Source organism: Callithrix jacchus, chromosome 3 (assembly GCF_049354715.1).
Source record: "Callithrix jacchus isolate 240 chromosome 3, calJac240_pri, whole genome shotgun sequence".
NCBI lineage: Eukaryota > Metazoa > Chordata > Mammalia > Primates > Cebidae > Callithrix > Callithrix jacchus.
The window spans coordinates 114141679-114165370 of record NC_133504.1 but is presented as its reverse complement, the minus strand read 5'-3'; the positions used below and the strand labels follow the sequence as shown (position 1 = coordinate 114165370).

The following is a 23692-nucleotide window of genomic DNA, read 5'->3' as shown; positions in this document are numbered from 1 at the left end:
CTGCTTTTGGATTTGGTTAATTCTTGCTTTTCTAATTCCTTGGGGTACGTTGCTATTTATTTGAAATCTGTCTACTTTATGGATTATGTGTTTACTGATGTAAGCTTTGCTCTTAATACTGCTTTTGCTATATCCTATAGATTTTGGGTGTTGTGTTTCCACTTTTATTTGTTTAAAGAAATTTTAAAATTTTCTCTTTAATTTCATCATTCACGCATTGGTCATTTAGGTTCATGTTGTTTAATTTCCATATATTTGTATAGCTTCTAAAGTTCCTCTTGTTTGACTTTTAGTTTTATTCCATTGTGGTCTGAAAAGATACTAGATGAGATTTTGGCTTTTAAAAATTTGTTGGGACTTGTTTTGTGGCCTTATGTATGGTCAATCATAGAGACTGTTCCATGTGGCTGATGAGAAGAATGTTTATTATACAGCTGTTGAATGAAATGTTGTTAATGTTTGTTAAGTCTTTGGTTTATGTTATGTTTAAATTTGATGTTTCTTTGTTGATTTTTTGCCTAGATGATATCTTCAATGCTGAGAATGGGGTCTTGAAATCCCCTCTATTATTTTATTGGAGTCTATCTCTCCTTTTAGATCTAATAATATTTGCTTTATATATCTGGGTACGCCCGTGTTGGGTGCATATACAGTTACAATTGTTAATATCCTGTTGCTAAATTTATCCCTTTATCAGTAAATATTAACCTTTCTTCCTTTTTTAATATATTTTTTTTTTACTTAATGCATAATTTTATCAGATACAACTGTAGCTACTCCTGTCCACTTTTGGTTTCTGTATGGATTATCTTTTTCTATCTTTTTGAATTTTGTTTATGTGTATTTTACAGGTGACGTGAGTATATAGTTGAGTGTAGGCAGTATATAGTTAGATCATTTTAAAAAATGCATTCAACCAGTGTGTATCTTTTGATTGGGGATTTAATCTGTTTAAATTCAAGATTATTATGAAGACCTTATTCCTGTTACTTTGTTGTTTTCTAATTGATTTGTATAGCCCCTGTTCTTTTCTTTCTCTCTTATCATTTATCTTTGAAGTGTGGTGGTTTTCTGTGGTTATAAGATTTGATTTGTTTCTCTTTTTCCTTTGTATATCTGGTGTATCAGTGAGTTTTATGCTTTCATGTTCTTTCATGTGTTTTCATGATGGTAGTTATTGTTCTTTTGCTTCCAGATGTAGAACTCCCTTAAGCATTTACTTTAAGGCAAGCCTAGTGTTGATAAATTCCCTCAGTTTTTGCTTGCCTAGGAAAGGCTTCGTGGACTTCATTTTTCAAGGATAGCTTTCCTGGGTATAGTATTCTTAGCTGGCATTTTTTTTTTCTTAATGTACTTTAACTGTATTACCTCATTCTTTTTGTCCTGCAAGGTTTCTGCTGATAAATGTGCTATTAGTCTAATGGAAATTTCCTTATATGTAACTTGACATTTTTCTCTCGCTGTTTTTAGAATTCTCTTTGTCTTTGACTTTTGACAATTTGACTATATGTGCCTTGCAGAGGACCTTTTAGGGTTGAATCTAATTGGGAATCTTAGTTCCTCAGATCTGGTGGTCTGTATCCCTCTCAAGACCTTGGAAGTTTTCAGCTGTTAATTCATGAAATAGATTTTCTATGTATTTTTGCATCTCTTCTTGCTATAGTTGGGATATTTGTCTCCCCCAAATTTCATGCTTTATGATGTCCACAAGTTCTGTAGTCTTTCCTCATTCTGTTTCGTTCTTTTGTTTTTGTTGTTGTCTGCCTGGGTTATATCAAAAGACCTGTCTTCAAGTTCAGAAATTCTTCTGCTTGCTCAGGTCTTTTGTTGAAGGTCTCCATTGTATTTTTTATTTCATTCATTGAATTCTTAAGCTTCAAGATTTCTGTTTGTTTCTTTTATTCTATCAATCTCTTTGTTAAATTTCTTATTTGGATCATAAAATATTTTCCTGATTTTGTTGAATTGTCTATATGTATCTTGCATTTGATTGTAGAAGATTGGTCAGGGTGGTGGGAGAAGATATAGGGAAAGATGCAAGCCTTCTTGAAAGGTCAGAAGGTCTTGCAAAAGCTTCAGGAGAGAATAAAGCTGAAGGCAGCTAATTCTCTTACTGGAAGGCTAAGGGCAAGAAGTAGGTAACAAGGGAGTGCAAATAAATCTATCTAGATAAGTTTATTTACTTATGTGATCCAGAGACCGACCTTTGATCATCCAGGTACAAGACTGCTCCCTGCAAGGGGGTACGACAAATGTTAATTACCCACAAATTGTGTTGTTTCTAGGCCTTTGACATTATACCAGTACTGAATAAATATAAGCAGCTCTGGCTTATCAGGACTGCTCACTCTGCAACAGTCCTCTAGTGGCTCTCATGCAAAATACCTGTGTCTGAGTGCTCCTTTCATCCGTTGCTCTGCCAGAGTCTTTGGGACAGACTTATTGGCATCTCACCAAGTTTTCTTAAACTCATTATTCTGATTTTTTTTTTTTTTTGGTGTCTTGTAAATATGTTTTTTGGAGGGGGTGCTGGTATTGGAGAATTATTATGTTCCTTTAGAGGTGTGATGCTTCCTGTCATTTTCATTTTCTTGTGTCTCTATGTTGATACCTGTGTATCTGGCAAAACAATTGCCTCTTCCAATTTTGTGGAGTACCTTTAGTAGAGAGAGTCATTTCTGTAGGTGAGTCATATGGTGTCAGTGGGTAAGTTGAGTTGGCATTGTTTCTGGGTGGACACAGTAGTTAGTTAATCTGTTAAGATTCTTTGGCTATAATCCATGTTAATGATCTTTGTGAGCACCTCAGTGGCCTAGGCTGTGAGAATCTATGGTGGCAGTGGTGCATCTTTGCTGGGGTTGGGACTATTGAGCTTTTTCTCTGGCCAGAGGCATGAGTGTGTGTGGGTTGGTTGGTTTGGTGAGTGGCTTGCTGGGGGTGAATTTTCCATGCAGTTTCTCGGGCCACGAGTGCAGGGACACAGATGCTTGGCAGACCTGGGGGTGGGTCCACCAGGAGTATTTCTGCTGGAGTTCACCTTGTTGCTTCTCCAGCTGGGACATGGGTGTGCAGTGGTTCTGTGGCTTGACTTAGGGGCAGGTTTGTCAGCCTGTTTCTTTGGTGGGGAGTGCCAAGAAGGGGGACTTTCTGGGGGAAGGTCCATTGGACTATTTAGTTCAGCCAGCCAAGGGTTGGCTTTCCCACTGTGTCATGGCTGTTCCTGGTCCCGTGCTCTAAGCAGACAGGGTTGTGGTATTGCAGCCACCTGTCTGGACTTGGTAAAATAATGGCAGAGACTCAAGGCTGGAGACATGCAGTGGCTACTGGGCCCCAGAGCAGGATGGACTCTAGCAGTGGTTTCAATTTCAAGATGGCACAGTGCTGTAGTAGCTTGGCTCACAGGGGTTCATTGGGGTGGGGAGTGTGTACACCTTGTATTCCTACTCTGGAGTAATGAAGCTATGTTAATTCCAAGCAGCTCCCCAAACTGGGCTAAAAGCTTTTGAAGACTGTGGGATTCTCCTATACTACAGGAATCTGCAGTGGCAGTTCGGGCAGGTAGGGGCCTTCTACTTACCTTTTCCCCATTAGGGGAAGTCCTTTCTGGGTCTGAGCCAATCTTAATGGGAGAGATGGGGTGGCAGGGCCAGGGTGCCTTGCTCCTCTCTCTTTGCTGCCATCCTGGGCTTCTGTGCTCCACAAGGCTTTCACCAGTCCCTTTCTACACTCCAATGCTATCCCTCAGACACTACAGTTGGATTTTAGCTGTTTATTGGTTGTTTTCTGTTGGGAGGGAGGGATAAATGCCAGGCAATTGTAGTCAGCCATCTTGTTAGTGTCCTTTATTTCTCTTTAGGTTTTTATTTTTAATCCCCAGTCCTACCCCACTTTTTTTTTTTTTTAAGATGGAGTCTCCATCTGTCACCCAGGCTGGAGGGCAGTGGCATGATCTTGGCTCATTGCAATCTCTGCCTCCTAGGTTCAGGCAATTCTCCTGCCTCAGCCTCCTGAGTAGCTGGGATTATGGGCATGCACCGCCACCCCCAGATAATTTTTGTATTTTTAGTACAGACAGGGTTTTCCATGTTGGCCAGACTGGTCTTGAACTCCTGACCTTAGGTGATCCACCCACCTTAGCCTCCCAAAGTGCTGGGACTACAGGCGTGAGCCACTGCACCCAGCTTTATTTCTCATTTTTAAGTTATATCTAATTTTTTTTTCATATGTGATTACTCTCATATAGTTTTGAAGTATCTTATGCTTATTGATTTTATATTTCTAAGTCATTCATTACTTTTTATTGCCAAGTAGTTTTAAATCTTTAATGGAAAGTTATTTTTCCCTTTCACTTAGCAGTAAGATTTGACACAGGCAATTTACCTTGCTACATCTGGAGTGGGGGTGGATGATTTCTACTTTACTCTTACACAGAAGTTGTAGTCCTTTGATATCTCACCTTCGAAGGAAGACTCTAATTAGACTTCCCATCTTGGACAGGCCTTCAATTTTGTGTTTTGTCCTTTAGGCCCTTGAGGCTCTAGAAACCAAAACTTGAGGTTGCCTGGTTCAGCCAATGCCTGCAAAGGAAATGACAATGGCCGGGCTTTCTGTTCTGCTTACTTCTCTGGGAACCGGTCTTCCTTTAGTCCTTGACTTGAGTAGTCCTAACTTTCTTGCTAGTTACAGAAAAATTCAAAATCAGTTTCTTTTATCATATAGGAAGTGAGTACTTGTTCCTAAAAATATAAGTTCTAGAAAGAGACAACTTTAAATTTAGAAAGAAGTTTCTCTGAGTGTTTTACTCTAGATTAAAGTCGTATTTTAATATAAAAAGAAAAACCTCTCCCTTAGAATCATTATTATTGATTTGTAAATTAAATGTTTTGCTGAAAGGTTTTGTAAGATAAAGCAATTTATAGGAGGTCTGGATTAACACACATGTGTAAGATTTTGGTGTTGGTGGAGAATACGAAAACCCAACAGCAGGAAGTTAGCTGAAAGAAGCTACCAGGTTAGTGGTGTTCTTGGCATCGTGGGTGGGTGGTGAGTTTTCAGGCTGTGCATATTACAGCCTAGGCTGAGGATCCCATCAAGGATTTTGATGGCCCTCCATGGTCATAAATTCCTGTTATGAGCACTTCCTGCTGTTATGAGAAGTATATAGTAATTCAGGCTACTTGCTGGCTCTTGGTTCTATGTCTGGAAAAGATGTCTGGGAGAACGCTGAGAATAAAAAATGTATACTCTGTCTTGGTGACCTAAAACATTTCAGATCCCTTTGCTCTCTAAGTTGTGATTGGGCAGTGGATATCAGAAAGAGCAGAACCAGTAAGTCTCCTCTCAAGGTGAAATATATATATTTCTTATAAAAACAGGTGAATTTAAACTTTTTTGAGAACCTTTGAAAATTGTATGCCTTGGCTTAGTTATGCTATACCCTTGGTGATCACACAAATCAATTAGGGATCACAGGTTAGAGTTGGGTACATTTTCAAATCATTGTTTCTCTAGCTTTATGAAGGAAAACACCTGAATTTGGTGCTTACAATTCCTACATAGTTCTGCGTCTGAGGATACAACAATGACAAAGAAAGACAAAAACCCTGGGCTATGGAAATCCACTGAAGCAGGTGGAAAATAAAAACAGAATCAAGAAACCTGCTTGGATGAAAACGTCATAGGGGATTTAGAGTCGCTTTGAACTTTTTTCGTATAAGTTTGGTATAGTAAATGCCTAAGCATTCTTTTGAAAGAGTTTACAGAAAAGTATACTTCCCTTACAACTAAAGTGTGTGTCGAGGGGATCGAGCTCTGTGACTAGGAGCTGGGAGTGAAGCTGGCATCTATGGAATGCACACATGACACTGCTCATGTGCTGAGTCACTTGTGGGGTTGACCTTGGTTCAAAGCCTGTTTTTCATTGCAACCATTCTTTGATAAAGGCAGCCCTGATGTCTGTTGCTAAATCAGGCACAAGTGAACCTGTTGAACTTCCTAACTTGAAGGAATTTTCAGTGCTGATTGTAAGGCAGGTTCTAAACTGTTCCTGCAGAACCAGAATTTTTTTTTTAGGATAGGCAGAGAAATGACTTTGGAAATCCTGTTCTATCCAGCCAGTTCTGCAAATATTTGGTTAACCAATGGAGTGATGAACGAAATACCATAGCTTCACCTAGTAAATTCATTGGTCTAATAGCTCTCTTTGGTAACTGCTTCTGTTTGACAGTTATCCTCTTTAGACATTTACACATATTTTATAAAACACTTACTATAATTCAGGCTCTGTTAGTCCTGAGGCTCTTTGCTGCCCAAGACAGGAACTTGCCATTCAGGATCTTAGAAGAATCTGGAAGTGAAGACAAACACCACTAACCACAAGAGGAAGTGGAAGGCCCTGTTTCTCAGCCCAGGAACAAAGTGCTATGGGAGTGTGGAGAAGTGATTAATGTTGGGCGGAAGGGTATGTAGAAGGGAGGACATGAGTGTGCCTTGGAGAATGAGTAAGTGCTCTCCAGTGAAGTCAGGAAACGTGCAGGTGATTCCTTGTTTTGTACATGTACTGTCCTCCCCAGGCTCCATACCTTGGAGAAAAAAAAAGAAAAGACATACCAGAGGGTTGTTCATAATCCTAGAGGTTTTTGACTCCAAAATGCCCCCTGTACTTATTTTGGAGCCATTTATCACTTTCCCAGCATCACCACTGTAGCCCAAGCCATCATCGTCTCTTACCTGGGCTATAGTAACTCTTCTAATGGATCTCCCTGTCTCTTCTCTTGTTTCCCAAATAGTTTATTTGGTAAACAGAAGCTAGTGTGATAATTTCAACTCATACATTGAATCATTTATTTGTGGTGCCCTTTTTATTGTACTTTAGATTTGCCCCGTGACTGAAGCACAGTACTCTGGGTGCTTGATTAAGGTGGTGATATGGTTTGGAGCTGTGTTCCCCTACCCCAAATCTCATATTCAATTGTAATCCTCAGTGTTGGAGGTGAGGCCTGGTGGGAGGTGACTGGATCTTGGGGGTGGATTGCTCATGAATGGTTTAGTGCCATCCTCTCGGTGCTGTTCTCATGATGGTGAGTTCTCACAAGATCTGGTGGTTTAAAATTGTGTGGGACCTCCCCCCTCCCTCTTTTCCTCTTGCCCCAGCCACATGATGTCTGTGTTTCCCTTTCACCTTCCACCATGATGGCAAATTTCCTGAGGTTTCCCTAGAAGCAGAAGCTGCTATGCTTACTGTACAGCTGCAGACCCACAAGCCAATTAAACCTCTTTTCTTTATAAATTACCCAGTCTCAGGCATTTCTTTGTAGCAGTGCAAGAATGGACTAATACAGGTGGTGTATTAGTTTCTTAGGGCTGCCATAACAAAACCACAGGCCAAGTGGTTTAAACAACAGAAATTTATTTTCTCCCAGTTCTGGAGTCCAAGATCAAGGTGTAGGCAGGTTTTGGTTTCTCTATCCTTGGCTTGCAGATGGCTATCTTCTCACTGTGTCCTCCTACGGTTGTCCCCCAGTCTGTGTGTTTTCTGTGTCGTAATCTTCTTTTCTTACAAGGACACCAATCGTATTGGATTAGGGTCCACACATATGACCTCGTTCTACCTTAATTGCCATCTTAAAAGATCTGTCTCCAAACAGTGGCAGTTAGAGGTACTGGGAGTTGGGACCTCAGCATACAAATTTTGGGGAGTACACAATCCAGCACGTAATAGGTGGTATCTGCTGGGCTTTTCCATGGTAAACTTACTCTTTTCTCCTTCATTAGTTAATGAGTCATTTGGAGAGAGATACTTTGAAACTACACAAGTATCTGATATGGTTTGGCTGTGTCCACACCCAAATCTAATCTTGAATTGTAGCTCCTATAATTTCCACGTGTTGTGGGAGAGACCTGGTGGGAGATAATTTAATCATGGAGGTAATTGCTCCGATACTGGTCTCATGGTAGTGAGTCTTATGAGATCTGATGGTTTTATAAAGGGTTTCCTCTCTCACTTTGCTCTCATTGTCTCTTGCCTGTCACCATGTGAGATGTGATTGCTCCTCCTTGCCTTCTGCCATGATTGTGAGTCCTTGCCAGCCATGTGGAACTGTGAGTTAATCAAACCTGTTTCCTTTATAAATCACCCAGTCTCAGGTATGTCTTTATCAGCAGCATGAGAATGGACTAATACAATATCCCATTCCTCATCAAGCTTTCAATTTATTCATTTGCTTATTTAGAATACTATGAACTCATGGTTTCCTATTCATTTGATGAATTAAAATCCGTTATTATTCATTTTGATGTTAAATTTGTCCCAGATTTGGCCAAGGAGCCCACTACAAGCCTGCTTTTATGTCCTTTTGACATATCCCCATCATTTCAGGCCCTTCCTTTCAGGCACAGTATGTTCCAGGCTTATCTTGAACTTTCCCTGTCCCAGCCCCCAAATTAATCATCTCTTCAGAAACCCCTGATTTCTTTTAGTGGAGAATTTGGAAGCCAAGATTTAGGATGCTAGATGTGTACATTGCTTTGGGGTATTGTCACTTCCAGACCCTATTGGTGGATAGAGCTAGAAAATATATATATGTGTATACACACACACACACACACACACTCACTTATATCTATGTTTGTTTTTGTCTATGACCTATCATCTATATGTCATCTATGTCAACCTACCTATCATAATTATCTCTAATCTATCATCTATATCTATTTATAATCTGTATATCTCTGTATAACTCTGTCACTCTACATATTCGATATCTATCACTCTATTAGCTGTCATTCTCTATCTATCTATCTATCTATCTTTCTCTCTCTCTCAAAAACCGTAAGTTCTCTCAAACACCTCCATTTCCAATCCAATATTACAGGTTCATTTTAGTTTTCTCCCTCTTTTATTTGTGAGTCCCCTCTCAAACAGCGAGAAGCCTGTTCTCTATCTGTGATATATTTACTTATTTGTAACCAGTCTCAATGGCTTCGCACTCTCCCTATATAGATTCCCTCCTCACCTCACTTCGTGTCTACTTTATGCAGGACCACTCCCTTCCAGGAAGGCCTTTCTTACCCTGCACAGGAGGGGCCACTCCTTCATGTGGATCCTCCTATTACTGCTCTAGGCTTGACTCCCCACATCAGGATGTCCCCTCCCAATGAATATGTCCTTCTCAGGCTCTGTCACCTCACCTGTTTAGGTTCCAATGCCCTGCACTGGGCAGCCTTCCTCTGAGAATGTTCTCCCCATGCCCAGGCTCCACAGTGCACAGAACCTGCACTGGGTCATCAGTGCTTCCCATCACCAATGTGGAGGCCCACCTTGCTCTGCCCACCTATGGCTTTAGGACTGAAATATTCAAGGAAGGGAAACCTCCCAAGTAGCTGAGATTACAAGCATGTGATACCACACCCAGCTAATTTTGTATTTTTAGTAGAGGGAACGTTTCATCATTTTGGCCAGGCTGGTCTTGAACTCTTAACCTCAGGTGATCTGCCTGCCTCAGCCTCCCAAAGTGCTGGGATTACAGGCATGAGCCACCACACCTAGTTGAGATCTGATGGTTTTATAAGGGGCTTTGCTCTGCACTTCTCCTTGTTGCCACCCTGTGAAGCTGCCACCATGCTTTCCCTTCCACCATGAATCTAAGTTTCCTGAAGCTCCCCCAGCCTGCAGAACTGTAAATGAATTAAACCTCTTTCCTTTATAAATTACCCAGTTTTGGGTATTTCTTCATAGCAGTGTGAGAGCAGAACTGATACACTGCACGAATTTCAATTTGGCTTTAATAAACAAAGAATGTTATTCTTTGTTTGGCGATGCCTTCAAGTTTAATTTTGAAATTGGAGGTCTGATATTACCATGAAACAAAGTTGTCCCACCTTATTTCATTAATGTAAGGGCTAAGTGTTACCTTTTATCTTCCATATGTTCTTTCCTTTTGTTGCTATATTATTGGGCAAGCATCTTCTCCTTCCACAGAGGTTGGCACATGCCCCTATGCTAGCTGCTTAGAGAACTTCTTCTGGCTCAAGTATTGACACATGGACTAAGAGTGTCAGAGTCCTTTTGAGAGAGCAATAAGGACACAGAGAGATAGGTTCTTAGATTGCAACAGGTAAGAACTATACAGATCCAGAGATCATGGGAGTCATCTTTGCTGCCACAAGGAAAGTACCTTCTGAGAATGAAGCCAGCACAGAGGAAGTGGAGAAAAAGAAGAGAGATCCAACCTGATGATACAGCTTGATATCCTTCATTCATCAGTGTTTAAGCCAGAAAACCCTTTGACTTTCCAGATACAATAGTTAATACAGTCTTCAATGTTTTCCCCATACTTCAGCTAAAGCGAATTGGGTTTGCAACTAGAGTTAATTGAATTTACAGCTATAGTGAGTTGCAAGTGAAATAGTTCTAAAACAAATGGTTTTATAAATGTATATGTATAGTATATATGTGAGTATATCTATACATACCTTTGTGTGTATGTCTACACACACACATATTCTTTTTTTAACTATAGGAGTTTTTCTCCAATGAAATCTTACATAATACTTTGATTAAATCAGTGATCAGGTTCCGAAGGCTCAGAGCCCCATTCCCTTGGTCTCCTTCTGCTTCTTTTTTTTTTTTTTTTTGTGACAGGGTCTTGCTCCTTGCTCTGTCGCCCAGGCTGGAGTGATATTGACTCATTGCAACCCCTCATGTTCAAGTGATTTTCCTGCCTCACTTTCCCAAGTAGCTGGAATTACAGGCACCCTCCACCATACCCGGCTAATTTTGTTTTTTGTTTTTTGGTTTTTTTTTTAGACAGTCTTGCTCTGTCGACCAGGCTGGAGTGCAGTAGCACATTCTCGGCTCACTGCAACCTTTGACTCCCTGGTTCAAGTGATTCTCCTGCCTCAGCCTCCCAAGTAGCTGGGATTACAGGTACATGCCACCAAACCCAGCTAATTTTTGTATTTTTAGTAGAGACGGGGTTTCACTATGTTGGCCAGGATGGTCTCTATCTCCTGACCTCATGATCCGCCCACCTCGGTTTCCCAAAGTGCTGGGATTACAGGCGTGAGCCACTGCACCTGGCCTAATTTTGTATTTTTAGTAGAGATGGGATTCCACCATGTTGGCCAGGCTGGTCTCAAAGGCCTGCCTCATCCTTCTGCCTCTATTGATACTCTCGAATGCACCTTGTTAAACCCTGAGGCTCTGCGAAGCAAACACTAAAACATCCTTAGAGCAAGAAATATGTTACTTTAAGAGATTCTTCCCTTCTCTATTGTAGGACCTAATTTTAATGATTTAAATATAAAATATTCACAATAGACTCTGTTGAATATTTATTGAATCTAAATGTCTATCAAGCTAAATTAAATGTTAATTAACCCAGACACTAGCTATGATAGGCAATGGTGCACAGAAGCCTTTGGAAGTTTCCCACCTGCTACTACACTCATGTCTGTTGGGTGTTTCCCAGACAACAGAGGCCTCAGAAGTGCATGAGTTCTTCAAGGAGCTGTACAGCACACATTCTTTGGTCAGTGCCAGGAAAGCCAGCCAGGGAGAGTATTGCAAACTTATAAAAACTGGAGGAAGACTTTCCAGATGTCCTCCTTTCCAATTTATGAGTGAGATAGAAAAAAACAGAGCATTTGAGGCTGTGAATATCTCTCACTGCCTCCATATTCAACGCTAAACACACACATTTTTTCAGTGTTGTAGTAGTTAATTTTGGCATGGAACACACCACTCTGAAATCTGAACATAAAAGGGAAAGTTAACTCTAACAGAATTATGAAGGGATTTGTAAATACCGGTAGTCAGAGGTTCTGCTGCAGTCCCTCTTTCAGCGGGAGGTGAGCAGGCGAAAATTCTAGCAGTGCATTTCTTCTGTGAAAATACACTGCTGTCAGGAGGCAATACTGCTTCACAGAAAGCTATTCCTAGAATTCAGGAGCTTGTGTAAACCACGTCAGCCTTCAATAAAACAGGAAGTAACACATTTCCTCATTCTCTCCAGGAAAGAGAATCAGTCTGTGTAGAAAAGCATTTTGGTTGTTTCTTTAACCTTGTTTTCTCTGGATCCTCTTTCCTTTTGTTTATAGTGTGGCTCGAGCGTATGTATATCTGGCCCCCGTTACCTATGCTCAGTTCATCTGGGTTTGCTATTTTAGACACTGTGTGGAGGTAGTTTTGGATAAAAGTCATGGGTTTGGGCAGCACAAGTCACTCAACTAACAAAGGCATAATCATCACTGAGGTGACGTCCAGATTAGACTCTTTTTTTTAGTGTAGCCTTCCTTTCCAAGTAGATCTGTGAATTCTTATCAGATTTGCTCTGGAGCAAGAAGCATTTCTTTTCTAGTACTGATATTATTTCCTTCTAAAGTGGTCTCATCATCATTAAAGGAAAATTCAGTTTTCTAAACATAAGCCTAAGTCTTAGGCCAGAAGTTCAATTTCTAACAAAGTAAACAATGTCCTCTTAGAAGCTTTTCTTTGTAGTGGGAAATTGCAAAGCATTGCTACATGGTTGCACATTTACATTTCTTTCTTTCTCTACACTTTGTGATAAATTCCAATTCCGAGGATCTTTTTCTGCTTTTGTCACATTATATTTATGGATGAAATTAGGAGAGTGGATCTGCTGGCCACCGTTCAAAACATTTCACAGATAAATCTGTTCTGTAGCCCATCTTCCTTAATGAAAGCTTCAGGGATATTCATTCATTCATTTAATCAGTGCTCACTGAAGTACAGAGCCTTTCCCAACAGCCTGCTGTCTGGGCAGGAATGAATGTTGTTTTTCCATGTTGGGTGCCTCGCCTGTCTGTCTGATGGCCTGTCTTGGGCAACCTCAGATTGTCTACTGATGTGGCCTTGGGGCAGGATCTGTTATTTGCAGACCTTTCTCTAGTCTTGGGCTAGATGTCGCTAGCCTTTTGAGGTAGGGGGGTAAGCCAGGGCCATAACTGGTGAGTCAGGCTGGCTCCTGAGGCTGGCTACAGGTGTTCCTCAAGAGGGGTGGCAGGTGGGTGGGGCACAGCTTCGGCCTGGTGCATGCATGTGTCTCAGATTGGCAGATGGCTGGTAAAAGTGGTTGGCATTTCGAGAACACTGAGTTCAAATAAGGACACGTTTTGTTACTTTTTGCTTATCATCCATGATTGGGCTTTCTATGATATTAAAGCTAGTAGATTCATGTAATTTCCTGTAAGAGAAAGGACCTTCACCTATCTGCTGCTTTAACAGGTGGATCTGTTTAGGCCACTCAGCTGGGCATACTATGAAGTGCCAGGTACACTTCTATTCCCCTTTTTAGTCCCCAAATTAGGTGTAATTGTCATGGTTTACTCTGTGTACCAGGAACTCTCATCTTGCAAGGTAGGAATCATTGTCCTCATTTTCAAATGAGGAAAAGTGAGATCCACAGAGCCTGAGGGTCTTCCCAGCCAAGGCTTGCCTAAGTTGTGAGAGATGGAGCCACACGTGGTATACACTTAAGTTATATCTCTTGTAAGTATTTCACTGCTCTGGCTTTCACACTGGCTGCCATGCCTCATCATTTGCCCTCCTTAACTCTCGCAGTCAGCCACAGAGTTCTCCTTGCTCCTCCTGTTCTGTTGACATGGGACCTCCTTAGGTTTTCCTGTCTCATTTTCTCTCCACCAGCTTGGCTTTTTTGTCCTCTCTCCTGCTCTGTGTACATAATTGGATTTTTTTTCTTTAAAATATCTCTCGAATTTTATTCTCCCTGCCATCCCTATTCAGGTAGCAATCAGATCTTTTCATCTCTTGCTAGATCATAACAGTGTTAGAACTAATATTCTTTACGTCTGAAGCCACAGTTATATTCAGCTTCCTAACACACCCCTTTCATCATGTCACTATTCCTTATTAGATACTAAGTGAAATGTAATCTCTTAGCCTGCAATTCTAGGCACTCTACAAATCTAGTTCGAAATTGTTGAAATTTCTATTTATCCCCTTTCCTCTAGGTAGATGTGTATACTTGATGTTTCTAAAACATCTTATGAGGCCTAGCATGGTGGCTCACACCTGTAATCTTAGCACTTTGGGAGGCCGAGGCGGGTGAATCACTTGAGGTCAGGAGTTCGAGACCAGCCTGGCCTGTAGGGTCCAGCCCTACAGGGTTCTGTGAGCCCCTCCTGGCTGGTGTGAAGACGAGAAATTGTACAAATAAAAGGCCAAGACATAGAGATAGAGAAAAGAGAGTTTGGGCCCAGGGGTCCACTGCTACCCAAATCGTGGAGACCAGCAGTGGCCCCAAATGCCTGGACACTCACTTTTATTGAGTTGCAAATCTAGGGGCAGAGAGAGTAGGGCGTAAGTAGGGTGTGGCCTTGGTGGTTGGTGACTAGGGGCAGGGTAAAATAGGGCGTGGCATACAGGTGTGGGCTCAGGAATTTCTGGCTCCCAAAGTGAGGTAAGGAGCATGATGCATCAGCACTTTTTCCATACTTATCAAGAAAGAACTAAAACATTAAGATTTATATTACTACTACTGATGATCTTTTCTAAGAAAAAAGGAACCAGGTGCAGAAGCAGGACATGAGAGTAGACATGGAACGTGACGGCTGATGCACAGCATCACATAGAGACAGTTAAGACCATGGATGTTTGCGGGTCTCTGCCTGACAGCCATCAGGCCTTACCACAAGAGCTTGGAGAAGTGGAGCTTTCTCCTAACTCCTCCGGAGAAGGAGACATCTCAGTCATCTTGGACGTCTCCTTCCCCAGCTGGCTAATCAGCAGGCGCTTTCACAGTGTGGGTGCTGCCGCACAGCTGAGGTGCCCTCCAGTAACCCTTATGTGGGCGTGACAGAGGGCCTAGGGCATCTTGCCTTAGTGTCATTCATTTCACAATGTCACCCCAGGTTCACACTTCCGACCTGAGAGGCATTACTAAAAGAATTAAGATTTCCTATGAATAACTAAGGTCACATATGAGTAACTAATAACTACTATGGTTATATTTCTAGTTACTTTCTTCTTCATTATTTATATGGAAATAGGCTGAGGCCTTTTGCTCCTGCCTCGGTGCTTATTGGATCTCCCCCCTACACTGGCCAACATGGTAAAACTCTGATGCTACTAAAAATACAAAAGTTAGCCAGGCGTGGTGGCTGGTGCCTTTAGTTCCAGTTACTCAGGATACGGACACAGGAGAATGGCTTGAACCCAGGAGGCGGAGGTTGAAGTGAGCTGAGATTGTGCCACTACACTCCAGACTGGGTGACACAGTGAGACTCTGTCTCAAAAATAAGTAAGTAAGTAAATAAATAAATAAATAAAACATCTTATGGCTGAGACCATTTACTCTCTCCAAATTCACTCTCTTCCTCTGTCTTAGTAACAGGATGCTCCATTTATTCAAGATGTTAGCACACCCAACTGGAAACTATTTCCCAGGCTCTGTTGCAACCAGGTATAGGAATGGGACTTAGTTCTTGTCAAAAGGACATGAATCCAAGTCTAAGGTAGGACTTCTGGGTAGTATCTATAAAAGGTATTTCTCTTTCTAGCAGTCTGGTTTTGGAATGTAACGGTTAGTAGCCATCTTGGCCCTTGAGAAGAGGCCACACTCTGTTCTTAGACTAGAAAACTGGAAGGTGTCTTAATCCTCCGTGCTTTTGTGGATTTGTATTATCAGCTCTGGCTTCAAAATTATTTGAGCCATCATTTGAACCTCATCCCAACTGATACACATGCTTCATGGAGGAGATAGCATTGAGATCATCCTCGAGGGAAGAATGGGATTTAGACGGGCAGGAAGAGTAGGGAGATATCGCAGGCAGGGGGATAAAATAAAAATAAAACCCATCACATTTACAGAGTACTTTACGGCTTATAGAGTGCATTCACGTCTGCTATTTTATTTGTTCCTCATAGTAACTGGATATATTATAAGCAAATATTATCTTCGTTTTACAGAGTAGAACTGTGGAGTCCAAAGACAGACAAATGATTAAATGGGAAGGACATTGGATTTGTAGTCAGACGGTCTGGGTTTGAGGTTCTTACTGTGATGGACACACTTTAAGGTGGTTCCCATGATTCTTCTCCCAGTGTTTATGTTTTTATATAATCCTCTTCTCTTGCATGTAGGTAGACCCGTGAATTACTTCTAATCAGTAGACTATAGCAAAGGTGAGGAGATGCTGCTCTCATAACTTCATTACGTTATATACCACTCCAGAGCCTCCTGCTCCCTCACCACCTCTACCATCTCCATTGCTGATTTTGAGGAACAAAGCTGTCATGAATCTTACGCTGCAAGGAACTTAATGCTGCCAAGAACCTTTTGAGTGGGAAAATGGATTCTTCTCCAGGCAAGCCTCCAGATGAGACCTTAGCCCAAGCCAACACCTTGCCTACAGCCTTATGAGACTCTGAAGCAGACAACCCAGCTAAACCATGTCCAGACTCCTGGCTTAGACTGTGTGTTATTTTGTTACTCAGTTCATGGTAATTTGCTACGTAGAAATAGATAGCTAATAGACGATCTCCTAGTTGTGTGGCCTCGAGTTAATAGCATACCCACCTTGTCATGGCAGAGGTGATTAACTGTTCACCATAAAGTTATGCTTCCTCTTCCACAGAACTTATCACTGGGAAGCAGCCACCCTGTGAGAGCCTACATTTCATAATACCCTTGCATCTGGGTGAAGGCATTGGCTGTTCCCACCAATGGGACATGAATGAAAGTCATTTGGGTCACTTCCAGCATGAGGTTGTTAAAAAGCAGGTGTGCTTTCTCCAGCCCTTCTGCCTGTCTGCCAGCTTGAGACAGCAGACAGAAGCAGTCAGGGCTCGATGACCTCATGGAGGAAACTGCACACTGACCAGGAACACCCTCAGTACACAGTCATATGAGCAGGAAATAACCCTTGTGTTAAACGCTAACTGTTTTGTTTATTGTAGAAACTACTGTTTCCCTAATGTAGTGTTAATTTTCTTATCTATAAAATGGGGATAAAGTTGTGACATGAATGAAATAATTTATTTGAAACACTTATCAAATTGTAAACTTTTCTTTCCTCAAATTGTAAATGCTTATCCTAATATAAGATGTTAATAGTGTCTTCACAAAACCCCTGTCATGTAACTAGAGAAGGAATCATTCCTTCATTTTATAGGTGATACAACTACATGAAATAGCAATGTGGCTGGTTTAAGGTAACTCTGAATTAGTGACAGGGGTAGGACTATCCCTCTTGATTCCCTGCCCAATATTCTTCCACACTTCCGTAACATTACACAAGGGTTCTGGGGAGTGGAAGGTGTGCAGAGACAGGGGGAGTTGCACAAAGACACATTTCTTTAAATATATGCAGATGAATGCAGTAATTTCAAAGGTGGCCTTGTGGAGTTGAACCAAAAGCCTCTCTTTGCAGACGCTGTATGCTTAGTTGTCAGTACATGGAAAAGAAACACAGCTTCACCTTACATATGTTTTAGTTAAATTACAAGATTGAGGTATGTTTACTTTGAGGTGATTGCTGAAATACCTTCCTTGTGTGTAATGGAATTTTCTCCTTTTGGTGACGCCAAGGACAGTTCATTTAGCTGCATATGTTGCCAGTGAAATTTCCCACATGCTTCCATGAAACATTTGTCTTCTCCAGATGGCCTGTGTAAAGCCCAGTTGTTCTTCCAAATAAATTTATAGTTACAACAAATGTGTTATCTCTCTAGACTAGCTGAGAGTACTTTTTTGGAAAAAGAAATGATCTCCTACAATTCAAAGAGGGATAGAGTAGAGTGGGCATGAAACTCTATTCTAAGGCTGAAATTTGGTAGGATCTGAGTTTTAAAAATTAATCGGTAGATGTGTGCTTTCATTCCCCTCCAGCCTTAAAATCTGTGTGGTTTTAAGTTCCCTTGATAAAAGAATCCCAAACAAAAGAATTCCCTGGAAGATAGTCTCATATTTTTAGCCTCTTGCTTTGCAGGCTTTTCCCCCCAATAATGCCTCACTTTTAAAATTAAAAATTCAAACATTTAGTATTCAATATTTAATATATGAAAAGAACACTTGCAACATATATACAAGTTAAGAATATTAATAAATTGACATCTGTGGAACCACTGATCAACTCAAGAGCCAGAACAATAACCATGCCTTTGTATCCATCTGCTCAGTTCCTTACTTCTCCCATCATTTCCCTCCCCTGACTTTTAAAAATTATTATGAACTGATTATAACTATTTATAAAAAGGTTTGAAAACCTTGGTAGAAGAATGTGCAATGTGACTTCAGATTGGTAATAATAATAATCCTCAACCTTATACTGAAGGCTTTTAAGTCTATGATTTTCTTTCTTCTTTTTTTCTGAGACAGGGTCTGTGTCACCCAGGCTGGAGTGCAGTGGTGCAATTGCAGCTCACTGCAGTCTCAACTTCCTTGGCTCAAGTGATTCTCCCACTTCAGCCTCCCAAGTAGCTGAGACTACAGGCATGTGTCATCATAATTTTTGTATTTTTTGTAGAGATAGGGTTTCATCATGTTGGCCAGGCTGGTCTTGAACTCCTGACCTCAAGTAATCCACTTGCCTTGGCCTTCTAAGTGCTGGGATTACAGGTGTGAGCCACTGAGCCTGGTGTTATGTTTCAAGTCTGTGAAATTCACAATATCCCTGAGCCTATTTGTGCACATATTTTATTCTTTTTCATATTGAAAATGGAGGCCCACACTGAACTGATAACAGAAGAGGCTAGAACTAGAAGCTTCAGACCGTAAGTCCTGTAATCTTTGCAGTATACGACATTGCTGATGAGTGAGTAGTTATCAAGCAGATTTCAAAGGATGAGTCATTGTTTCTTACCTGACAGAAACATCACTGCAGGAAGCAGCAGCAGCAGCAGCAGCAGCGGCAGCAGCGGAATATAGTAGTTTGTATCATTAGCAGACCAAGGCAGGGCCAGGTATTGTATCTTGTTTTTCCTTGTATTTCCAGCCCATGGCGTGGTGTCTGACACATAGTAGGTCTATGTTAGGAGTTTGAGTTCTGGCCTTAAACACGATTGGGCTGAAAATCAGTGTTCCATTTAGTAGCTACGTGACACTGGGCCAGTAAATTGGCCTCTGTAAGCCCCACTTACTCATTTGTGAAATGAGCCTAAAGACGGCGGAAGGACAAGAAGCCCTTCTGTCCTAGCCCACTTGCTAATATGGTGCAGCTGAAGAAGGGCTTGAGTGGTAGTGTGGCAGGTCCAGCCAGCATGTCCCCTTGCCCATCCATCCCCCCGCACATGAAGCTGCACAGAAGAGTTCCCTACAGGGGCATGAAATTGACTAGAGAAGTTGGGGTGGGGATGCCTTGCAGTCAGAATGAGGAGGACCCAGGCTGTCTTGCTAGGGCACGGTGACCAAAGCAAAAGGAGACAAGGATAAGATATGTCTGCATGCAGTGGTGACTGAGTCTTGGGAATCAAAGAAAGAGGGGATGAATTGTGTCAGCCACAAAACCAGCATGAGAGGAGATGGATCAAGGAGGGCTAGCTGACGATTCCTACCGAGCCCAGGGCAGTAGAAGTAACAGCTTAGTTGGGAGACGGATACTCAGAATGACAAGGGATGCTGCGTGTTGTGTGTTATTCTGAATTATGTTCAAGGTGATGTGGCTATGGGAATATGACAGAGGGAATAAGCAGCTCCAAAGAGATGACGATATGTGCTGGGTGTTAAAGAAGCTCATGCTATGGAAAAGTGGGAGGCAGTCATTCAGAGGAGAAGGAACATGTTCAGACTCCAAGAGAAGTCAACAGCACAAAACATATGGCAGGCAGTGAGAATCCCAGATGTCCAGAAGGTCAGATACAAGTGAGAGAAAGGCAGGACAAGAGGCGGGACAGCGATGTGGAGGCCGGTCTGCAGAGTGCATGTGTCTCTTTTTGGTAGAATGATTTTGGGCACATATCCAGTAATGGGATTGCTGGGCTGAATGGTAGTTCTAAATTATCTGAAAATCTCTAAATTGCTTTCCACATTGGCTGAACTATTTTATTTTATTTTTGAGACAGAGTCTCACTCTGTCACCCAAGCTGGACAGAGTGCAATCTCAGCTCACTGCAATCTCCGCCTCCTGGGTTCAAGTGATTCTCCTGCTTCAGCCTCCTGAGTAGCTGGGATTACTGGTGCCCGCCATCATGCCCAGCTAATTTTTGTGTTTTTAGTACAGACAGGGTTTCACCAGGTTGGCCAGGCTGGTCTTGAACTCCTATTCTGTTGCGATCCACCCACCTCAGACTCCCAAAGTGCTGGGATTATAGGCGTGAGTCACCACGCCCGGCCTGGACTAATGTATATTCTCACCAACAGAGCAGCATGAGCGTTCTTTTTTCCTTGCAGCCTTGCCAGCATCTGTTATTGTTTTTTTAAAATAATATTATCTTTTTAATAATATATTACCTTTTTAATAGCCATACTGACTGGTGGGAGATGGTATCTCATTGTGGTTTAGTGAGATGGTGGTTAGTGTTGATGAGCATTTTTTTCATATGATTGTTGGCTGCATGTATGTCTTCTTTTGAGAATTGCCTGTTCATGTCCTTTGCCCCCTTTTTTATGTGGTTATTTATAGAACAGTGATTGAAATATATCGGGAGGCCAAGGTGGGTGGATCACTTGAGCCCAGGAGTTCCAGACCAGCCTGGGCAACGTAGGGAGACCTTGTCTCTACAAAATAAAAAATTATCAGCCTAGGCAACATGGTGAAACCTTTGCTGTGCTGTGTATTCATAGACTAGCCCAGTAAAGCTCAGAAAAATATTTTTCAATGCATAATATAAAATAAATAGGATCACAAAAGAAACCAATTATATTGAAATACAGTATTAAAAGAGAAAATTTGTAGCAGATGTTCTAAGCAACATGTTAAACTCTATAGGTAGGTCTAATAATTTGTGATTGGAAAATAATGACGAGTGTATATATTTTATGATATCTGCAGCAACTACAAAGTATTACAAAAATAACTATAATATTGGTTGGTTAAGTCACAGGTGCTGCCTAATACCGTAATACTTGGTTCATTGCCTAAATTCTTTGTTTTGTTTTTGTTTTTTAAGGGCTAGTCGGCTGAGGGTGTAATCTCAGCACTTTGGGAGGCTGAAGTGGGCAGATCATGTGAGACCAAGAGTTTGGGACCAGCCTGGCCAATGTGGTGAAACCCCATCTCTACTAAAAATACAAAAAATTAGCCGGGTGTGGTGGTGCACACCTGTAGTCCCAGCTACTTGGGAGGCTGAGGCAGGAGAATTGCTTGAACCTGGGAGGTGAAGGTTGCAGTGAGTCAAGGTTGCCTGGGTGGCAGAGTGAGACTCCGTCTGAAAAAAAACCAAAAGAAGAAATAAAGGCTAGTCAAGGGAGGCAGTGGGATTGGAGAAGAAACAAATAAATGTGTAACTAGCTGTGATCAATTAGTTGTAAACACTTGGTCCAGGATGTTGCCTAAATTATTTTTTTTTTTTGAGACAGAGTTTTGCTCTTGTTGCCCTGGTTGCCTTTGTAGTGGTGCCATCTCGGCTCACTGCAACCTCTGCCTCCTGGGTTCGAGCGAGTCTCCTGCCTTGGCCTCCAGAGTAGCTGGGATTACAGGTGTGCGCCACCACACAGAACTATTTTTTTTTTCTTTTGTATTTTTTTGTAGAGACAAAGTTTCATCATGTTGGCCAGGCTGGTCTCGAACTCCTGATCTCAGGTGATCCATCCCTGCCTCGGCCTCTCAAAGTGCTAGGATTACAGGTGTGGGACACTGCATCTGGCTGTAAATTCTTAATTGAAACAAATTTTAAATTTCAGTTAGAGGTTAGTGAAAATAAAGATGTAACTTTTTCCCCCAAGTTGATGGATCCTTTGAATTCTGTGGTCCTTAGGCCTTAGAGAATTAAGTAGGTATTATTAAATACCTATGCCAGATCAAGCAGAAATTCTTACTAATGAGGGAAGAATGCCTCTTTCCTCTCCTGATTTCCATGAGGAGAGACTGCCTTCCCCTTGACGCAGCTGGCTTCTATCCTTGATTGTGTTCTTAACTATAAATAAGGTTAAGATGGGTGCCTCTGTTAGGATTCGTCTGCAAGGGGAAGAGACCTATCATGACAGTGGATTAAACAAGGTAAAGTTTATGCCCCACTCACCGAATGTGAAGGTACACAGTGCAGGGTGGGATAGCAATTCTGCCTCATGGTGTCGATCTGTCTGCACTGTACAGGATGTCTGTCAATCTAGGTTCCCCAGTCAAGGGTTGGTCCAATGACCTACTCTAGGCCAATCAGATGCTCTCTCTGAAATTGGCACCTGGAGTGAAGTGTCCATAAGGACTGAACCTGGACTGAACTCGTTGCCTACGTGGAAGGCATCTTGAAGAGAGAGCCTGTTCATATTTCCTGCTACCCAGATCCTGAGAGCTGCCATTTCTATCCTACCTGAAGCCTGATTCTACGCTTTTTTTAAACTTTCTCTTTCCCTCCCTTCCTCCCTTCCTCCCTTCCTTCCCTCCCTCCCTCTCTCTCTCTTTTTTAAAACGGGGTCTCACTCTGTTGCCCAGGCTGGAGTGCAGAGGTGCATTGAAGAGAGAACCTGTTCATAAGCTCCTGCTACCCAAATCCTCAAAGCTGCCGTTTCTATCCTCCCTGAAGCTTGATCCTTTCCTTTCCTCCCTCCTCTCTTCTTTCTTTCTGTTTCTCTCCTTCCTTCCTTCCCTCCCTCTCTCTCTCTTTCTTTCTTTTTCTCTCCTTCCTTCTTTTTTTCCTTCCTTCCTTCTTTCCTTCCTTTCTTTTTGCTTTTTTAAAAAGCCCTGCTAGAAAGCAAGGCCTCAAAAAATTAGTTTAAAACTCAGAGTTGTTCCTCTCCATGGAAATCTTTAGTAAAAGGCAAAAGATTTATAAAAATATGGAATGCTTCATGAATTCGCGTGTCATCCTTGTGCAGGGGCCATGCTAATCTTCTCTGTATCGTTCCAATTTTAGTATATGTGCTGCCAAAGCAAGCACTCGTTCTTCTTTCTTTCCTCTCTCTCTCTCTCTCTGTCTAAACAGTCTTGCTCTGTCATCCAGGCTGGAGCTCAGTGGTGCGATCTACACCCCAGATCTCCTGGGCTCAAGCCATCATCTTGCCTCAGCCTCCGCAGTTGCTGGGACCACAGGTGCCACCATGCCCAGCTAATTTTTTGTTTTTCCTTTTGTAGAGGTAGGCTCTTGCTATTACCCAAGCTGGTTTTGAACTCTTGAACTCAAGCAATCCACCCACCTATGCCTCCAAAAGTGCTGGGATAACAGGTGTGAGCCACCGCTCCTAGCCCTTTCTTTTTTATGCTATGAATTACTACACATCCTTCTATTACTTTCTAGTTTAAATCAGCCGGAGTTAATTTTTGTTCCTTAAAGTTAAATAACCCGAACAGAATCAGAGGCAGTAAAGCGTTGTTCACTGTCCCTTTTGTTGTGGGCAGTTTCCATATTCTATGCAGGTATTTCTGCACATATACTAATTTGTGGGAAAAAACAACTTTTTAGACAGAAGACAAGCTAGAACTTGCCTGAACAGTTAATAAAAATGAGGAAAACCTGACTGAGATGACCAGAAAAAGTGAATAGAACAAGGAGAGAAAAAGACAAATGAGAGGTGGCTGGAAATATGTTAACTGGACGAGAGCCCTGTTTAGGGTTGTA

General features: G+C 41.8%; 1 long non-coding RNA gene and 1 other non-coding gene across 2 annotated transcripts; both read right to left on the bottom strand.

Moving 5' to 3' along the window:
* Nucleotides 1-6265: 6265 nt before the first annotated feature.
* LOC103791965 (uncharacterized) lies at nucleotides 6266-11946 on the bottom strand. Its single transcript, XR_004740808.2, has 2 exons — nucleotides 11809-11946; nucleotides 6266-6346 (listed from the first exon to the last, which is right to left on the bottom strand). It is a non-coding gene; the product is annotated as an uncharacterized LOC103791965 (long non-coding RNA).
* Nucleotides 11947-22907: 10961 nt separating this feature from the next.
* Nucleotides 22908-23014, bottom strand: LOC118152459 (U6 spliceosomal RNA). Its single transcript, XR_004741221.1, has one exon. It is a non-coding gene; the product is annotated as a U6 spliceosomal RNA (small nuclear RNA).
* Nucleotides 23015-23692: the final 678 nt, after the last annotated feature.